Source organism: Urocampus carinirostris, chromosome 2, assembly GCF_059441175.1.
Source record: "Urocampus carinirostris isolate Australia breed hairy pipefish chromosome 2, RoL_Ucar_1.0, whole genome shotgun sequence".
NCBI classification, from domain to species: Eukaryota; Metazoa; Chordata; class Actinopteri; order Syngnathiformes; family Syngnathidae; genus Urocampus; species Urocampus carinirostris.
The window spans coordinates 53,915,941-53,923,739 of record NC_142350.1 but is presented as its reverse complement, the minus strand read 5'-3'; positions in this window follow the sequence as shown (position 1 = coordinate 53,923,739).

Sequence of the window (7,799 nt, the reverse complement as noted above, 5' to 3'; positions counted from 1 at the left end):
CTCTGACCTGTGACGGTGACATGAAGAGCATGCTGGGGTACATGCAGAATGTTTAAGTTTGGCACCCCCCTGGGAGCGTCGAACAGCAGCGCGTACTGTCCAATATGTTCGACTTCGTATCCTGAAATTCCTTTGTAACTAAAGGCAATATTTTCCCCTTCAAGTACTTTGTAACCTGAAACTTTCATTTGTAGAGGCATTCGTAAGTAGAGGTACCGCTGTGAAGTATGAACTCACATTCTACAAAACCCAAGGAAGTCATCATTGACTGCAGGAGGAAATGCACAAACCCAGCACCACTCATCAAAAATGGAGACTGGAGAAAGTCCACTCCTTCAAACTCGTGGGTGTGAACATCGCTGAGGACCACTCCTGGCCCTGCACTGGCTCTGAAAGTCCTCAGAGGAACCTGGAACAGAGGTTTCTAGTGTCCGTCCATAAAACCACCATAGAAAGCATTCTTGCATAAGGCATCGAGCTGTGGTAGTATGCTGGTATCACGGCAGCGGACAGGTAAAACATACAGAGCGTAATCAACACAGCCCAAAAGATCATCAGCTGCTCTCTGCCCAGTCTGGTGGACATTGCCAGCTTGTCATACTGTAGCAGAGCCATTATGAAAGACAATTACCACCCATTACTTTTATTTACATTTGAACTATTCCAACATCAAATATGCTGATAAAAACAATATATATTACATATAAATATAATTTAACATTTAGTTTAGGATATTTAAACAATGTAACCTTGAAAAAGAAACAGAGGAAACCGAGATAATGTAGTTTTTTTTGTAGTCCAACAAAAAAGCACTCACATATATGTAGTAGAGTGTATCTAGTTAAAATAAGACGTTCTCTTTCACATGTCAGACAAGATAAGTTCTGTTTTATTATCCATCCATCCGTCCATTATCCGCACCGCTTATCCTCAGTAGGGTCCCGGGGGTGCTGGAGCCCATCACAGCTATTTTCGGGGAGTGGGCAGGGGACACCCTGAACTGGTTGCCAGCCAGTCTCCGGGCACACAGAGACAGACAAGACACTCTGTCATTCAGTCCTTGCTACAATTCAGACCGGCCAATTACGCAAGGATGGGGAGAACATGCAAACTCCACACAGGAAGGTTTGATCGCATGACCTCAGAACTGTGCCGCACACGCACTAACCACTGCACCGCCGTGCTTACTCAAATATCGTTATTAAAAATTCCCTACACAAAATAAGATCTAAAAAGTAAAAAAATAAAAAAAACCTTAAGAATAAATCTATTCATTCATTATCTGCACCGCTTATCCACAGTAGGGTCGTGGGGGTGCTGGAGCCCATCCCAGCTGGTTTAAGGCAGTGGGCAGGGGACACCCTGATCTGGTTGCCAGCCAGACAACACACTCTGTCATTCACACCTAGGGACAATTCAGACCGTCCAATTAACCTGACATGCATGTTTTTGGAATGTGGGAGGAAACCGGAGTGACCGGAGGAAACCCTCACAAGCACAGGGAGAACATGCAAACTACACACAGGAAGGTTTGATCCCATGACCTCAGAACGGTGCCGCGGACGCGCTTAACCACGCATCCGCTGTGCTGCCCATTAAGATAAATATGCCCAAAAAAATCAATCAGTTAGTAGTGAATCAAGCCATAATTCGCTAGGGCTGCACTTAAAGGGACAGTGTGCATTTTTCAGTGACTAACAGGGGTAAAAAAAATATAACTCATAAAAAATGAAAAATGCTATTGATTGGAATAATTAGCAAAAATACACGAACTATCATATAAATGTTAAACAAAATACTCGTAGGTTGGGAAATTTCTTTATATGTTACATAACCTGAGCCTCACCTCGAGCAAAACGACCTAATTGTTTGCCATTTTGCTGCTACGGTTACCAGAAAAAAGGAAAACCTGGCCCTTTAGCGAAAAAGAAACGAAAAAAGAAGAAAAATGCTTCCTTATGGTAACTTTGAGTTTCAGTAGTTTGTATTCTCACCTTTTACGATGTTTAGCGACATGTAGTGGTCAAATAATACACACTGTCCCGATAACTTCACCATTGAGGCCGGGCCCTCCAACTATCATCCTGAGGGCCGCAATTGCCCACCTGGCCGTTAGTTTGAAACCTCTACTCTCGTGTTACAATTAAAATGCGATGGACACAATTAGTATATCAGCGTATTATGTATACATGAATTTCACGTTAACGAATTTATATGTTTGTACTTGTGTGTTGATGTTGTCTTGCTACTAGCACTTTTTAGTTCATTTCGCTAAGTTTTGGTCAAAGAGTCATGTTTTCTACTGTGGGGGTCCTGAGAGTGAGTGCATCAGTTGCGCTCATGTGTGTGTGCGTGTGTGTGTGTGTGTGTGTGTGTGTGTGTGAGCGAGAGAGGGAGACTGTGAGAGAGTGGGAGAGGGAGAGAGAGAGAGAGAGAGAGAGCGAAAGAGAGAGAGAGGCGCGAATGGAAATGGCGAATGTAAACAAAGCCAATGCAAACGAGTAAAAGAACAACAAGTTAAAACCATCATTGTCCCCTGAAATCTTCAACATAAATCTGCTTTCAAATACAATTGTAATCCTGCAAAGTAATCCTTATTTTTACTAAATCTTCATGTAATTTGATTACATCTCTTTGATGTCACTGTAACACAGGGATGTCAAACTCATTTGAACTCGGGGGCCACACGATAGAACAAACATTCTGTCGGGGGCCGGACTAGCAGATTAAAGAGAAAGAAAAAGAGAGATAAAGAAATAAGGGAAAGAGGGAGGGAAATGGAGAGAGGGCGGAAAAAGAGAGAGAGGGAGAGAGCGCGAGAAACAAAAGATAAAAAGTCGTGAGAGAGGGGGAAAAGAAAGGGAGGGAGGGAAAAGGAGAGAGGGCGGGACAAAGAAGAAAAGAGATAAAAAGAGAAGTCGTGAGAGAGGGGGAAAGAAAGGGAGAGGAAGAAATAAATCCAAAGAGAAATAGAAAGACAGAAGGAGAGAAAAGAGAAAAGAAAGCGCGGAGGGTAGGAAGAGCGAAAGAGAAAAGGAAAAAAAGGAAGTTAGAGCAAACGAAGTGAAAAAGACAGAGAGAAAGAGAGAAAGAGCAACAAAGGAAGAGAAAAATAGAGACACAGAGAGTGAAAGAGACGGAGTGGGAGAAAATGGGTGGAAAAGAGAGAGAGAAAGAGAGAGAGAGAGAGAGAAACAAATACAGTACAGTGTCTTTGTGAGAGGAACCTGGCTTTGGCAACATCAAGTTGACGTATTTCAACCTGAAGCTTGTTTTTCTCTTGCACTTCTCTGAGTGTTGTCTCGCGGGCCGGATTCAATCCCTTAGCGGGCCTGATCTGGCCCGCGGGCCGCCTGTTTAGCACCCATGCTGTAACAGACACAATGGTATGTTTTTGTATCCTAATTTCCTAACATGTATTCCGTTACTTGATGAGAAAATATTATAAAGGATTAAAGTAGTTCAATATGTTTTCTTTCTTCCAGATATTATTTATTTTCTAGAGTTAGCAAACAGTTTTGTTTTTTTTAAATAGTTAAACAGTATGGTTGGGATTGGAACATTTTAAATCAGGGGTGTTAAACAGGCGGCTCGCAGGCCGCATTAGGCTCGCAAAGGGATTGAATCTGGCCCCTGAGATAAAGCTCGGAGAAGCGCAAGAGAAAAACAAGCTGCAGGTGGAAATATGTCCACTTGATGTTGCCAAAGACAAGTGTCTCTCACAACTGCTGTACTTATACTGTAATTTTCTTTCTCTCTCTTTCTCTCTCTCTCTTCCTCACCCTTTCTCTCACTTTCTATCTCACTTTCACTCTGTCTCTCTTTTTCTCTTTCTTATTCATCTTTGTCTCTTTCTCTCTCTGTCCTTTTACCTTCTTATGCTCTCTCTTTTTTCCCTTTTCTCTCGCTTTTCTCTCTATCTTGCTTTCCCCTTTTCTCTCTCCTCTTCTCTCTTTCTCTCCTTCTCTTTTCCCTCCTTCTCTCTTTCGATTTCTATTTGGATTTCTTTCTCTCTCTCATTCTTGCCCCTCTCTATTTCTCTTTTTATCTCATTTGTTTCTCACATTCTCTCTTTCTCTCTCTCTTTCCCCCTTTCTTTGTCACACCCTCTTTCTTTTTCTTGCCCTCTCTTTCTCTTATTTCTTTCTCACTCTTTTTCTTTCTCTTTAATCTACTAGTCCGGCCCCCGAGGGAATGTTCGTTCTATCGTGTGGCCCCCGAGTTCAAATGAGTTTGACGCCCCTATTTTAAATGGATTGTTTCTAAAAACTTTTCATGAAACACTCTTGTCGTATTTTTCTCTGTGTCTCCTGAACTACTCACGTGTGGTGTAATCCATTAATGAATGCTCAGTGTCCACTAATAACGTCTTCAATTGAGGATAATGAATTAAGTCAAAAGGGAGGAGGAAGCTAATAACAATTTTGGCTAGGAGCCAAATGGAATCGCTACCGTGCTAGTTTGTGAACCCTCCGAACCAGGGGGGTCAAACAGGCGGCCCGCGGGCCAAATATTGAGGGGATTGAATCCAGCCTGCGAGACAATGTTCAGAGAAGCGCAAGAGAAAAATGAGCTGCAGGTTGAAATATGTCCACTTGATGTTGCCAAAGGCAGGTGCCTCTCACATACAAGCTGTACTTGTGTTTCTTTCTCTCTCTTTGTCTCTCTCCCTCTCTCTTTTCCTCCCTTTCTCTCTCTCTTTATCTCTCTTTTCCTCCCTTTCTCTCTCTCTCTCTCTCTCTCTCTCTCTCTCTCTCTCTCTCTCTCTCTCTCTCTCTCTCTCTCTCTCTCTCTCTCTCTCTCTCTCTCCCACCCTCTCTCTTTTTCTGTCCCTCTCTTTTCTCTCTGTCCCTTTCTCTCTTTCTTTGCTCCACCCTCTGTCTTTTTCTCTCTCTCTCTTTCTCTTATTTATCACTCTCTCTTTTCTCTCTCTCTCTCTCTCTCTCACTCTCTCTCTCTCTCTTTCTCTTTCTCTCTCTCTCTCTCCCTTTCTCTCCCTCTCTTCCTCTTATTTCTTTCTCTCTCTTTTTCTTTCTCTCTAATCTACTAGTCCGGCCCCAAGAGAATGTTTGTTCTATCCTGTGGCCCCAAAGTTAAAATGAGTTTGATTCGGCTGCAAACATTCATACAAATACTGCCAGAACTATAACTCAGTTAGCTTAAGCGTATTCTATACCAAGGGTCTCAAACTCAAGGCCTGGAGGCCAATTGCGGCCCCTCGGGATGATAGTTTGAGGCCCCCGAGGGTCAAAGGGACAGTGTGTATAATTTTACTACTAGATGTCACTTTATTCTGTCGTGTCACCGAAAATGAGCGCTAAAGGCACAAGGGGAAAATAAAAAATACGGAGACTCAAAGTGACTAAAACGCACCTTACTGTTGAAAAGATGAAAATGAGAAAAGAAAAAAAGGAAAGAAAAGAAGGACAAAAAAGAAAAGAGATAGAAAAATAAACAAGGCAAAAAATAAAACCCAAAAATAAAAGAAAAATAGAAATGAAAAAATTAAAAAATGTAAAGAAAATAAGAGGGAAAATTGTTTTTTTTTTAAAATTCATTTTTGTCTTTTTAAGCCCTTCCCTGCCCCACGTGTTACCTTGTCTGATCCCAAGGTCACACGATAAAGGATAACGCAACAAATCGTCTTGGTGCTGGGCATGAATATTTTATTTTGAAAAAAAAAATCCTGATCATTTAAATGAGTTGATTGTGTTAAAACTAGTTTTTTTAACAGTACTTTCATTCCTGCCACAAAATGTCATCCCCCTCGCTACCAACGCACGTTTTTGTGTTAACAATGTTCTAGTTCTTTCTTTTGATTTAATTTTCCTCACCATGTAAATAAATCGTAGTTTGTCGGAATCTATCCTCCATTAGTATTTTTTTGGGGTGTCGATATTAGTTTTTGTTTGGACCGACTAATCATTGTCCATATCGATGAACTGCAAAATAGATAATTAAAGAACAAAAATAGAATGTGTTGTGTAGATTGGTTCCTTTTGATAATAGAGAGGCTACTTTGGGAACTCATTCGGGTCGTGAGCACCACCTGCTGGCCAAATCGGCAACCACCAAACTAGACCAAATACATAACATTCATAGCAATTTTCTCTTCAGGGCAAATCCTTTCTTTACGACACTGTAGTTGTTGTTCGGTCCACGTGTGCAAATGTTTTTTGTGTCTTTCTTTCATATTATGTTACTTTAGATCAGGTGTGTCAAACTCATTTTAACTCAGGGGCCACACGATAGAACAAACATTCTGTCGGGGGCCGGACTAGCAGATTAAAGAGAAAGAAAAAGAGAGATAAATAAGAGAAAGAGGGAGGGAAACGGAGAGAGGGCGGGACAAAGAAAGAAAAAGAGAGAGAGCGCGAGAAACAAAAGATAAAAAGTCGTGAGAGAGGGGGAAAAGAAAGGGAGAGGAAGAAAGAAATCCAAAGAGAAATAGAAAGACAGAAGGAGAGAAAACAGAAAAGAAAGCACGAAGGGTATGAAGAGAGAAAGAGAAAACGAAAAAAAGAAGTTAGAGGAAAAGAGGATAAACGAGAGAGAAAGAGACAAAGAGCAACAAAGGAAGAGAAAAAAAGAGACACAGAGAGTGAAAGAGACACAGACAGAGTGGGAGAAAAGGGGTGGAAAAGAGAAAGAAAGAAAGAAAGAAAGAAAGAGATACATAAATACAAGTACAGTGTCTTTGTGAGCGGCACCTGGCTTTGGCAACATCAAGTGGACATATTTCAACCTGCAGCTTGTTTTTCTCTTGCACTTCTCTGAGTGTTGTCTCGCGGGCCGGATTCAATTCCTTAGCGGGCCTGATCTGGCCCGTGGGCCGCCCGTTTGACACCTGTGCTTTAGATCTAGTTAGTGTTTCAGCATTATATGGCAGGGATGTATAGTCAAAAACTATGTGAGTATGGCTTTGATATCTTTGAATTACAGTATGAGACCTTGGTGAATGAACTTCATTGGGTTTTAATGGACACTATTTGATAGCGATCTCTTTTCTAAAATACTATTTCTTTCGACACATTAAGGGATCCACTCCATAACATTTTTGGATTGTTGTTTTCTTAGATATCATTTGAGTACAACTTAGCCGAAATACATCATTTTGTATTAAGGTTACCTGATATATATTTTTTTGTATTCTAAATGTACTTTGAGTTGCAATTTATATTCTGAAAAGTGCCTTTCAAATCAACTTTAATTTGATTCTGCTTTAAAGGGACAGTGTGTTCTATTTGACAAATAAATGTCCCTGTGTAGTGTAGTGCAAAAAAAGCACAAGGAAGGACACAAACTCATTCTCTTGCCTAGCCTTTAACAAACAAACAGAAAACAAGGGAAAAAAAGAAAAGAAGAAAAACGGGGAAAAAGAAAAAAACATGAAAAAAATAAAAAAGACTAGAGAAAAAAATTAAAAGAGGAAATAAAAGAACAGAAAATGGGAAATGAGGAACATAAAGGAAATACAAAAAAATAAAAGACAAAATAAGGAGAAAAAAATGAAGAAAAAGGGGAAAACAAAAGAAAGAAATGTGAGTAAATATGTCAAAGAAGAAAAAAGGAAAATAACAAAAAAATACTTTAAATTAGCAAATATATATATATATATATATATATATATATATATATATATATATATATATATATATATATATATGTTTTAGTAATTTTAAGAGAAAAAAAGCAACTAAAACTAAGTACAAAAGAAAGAGAAGTTTTCAGGGTAGCCTTGGCAACAACATGACGGCCAATCATCTCAGCTCCTTCTCGGTGAGGATCATCTTATGTCA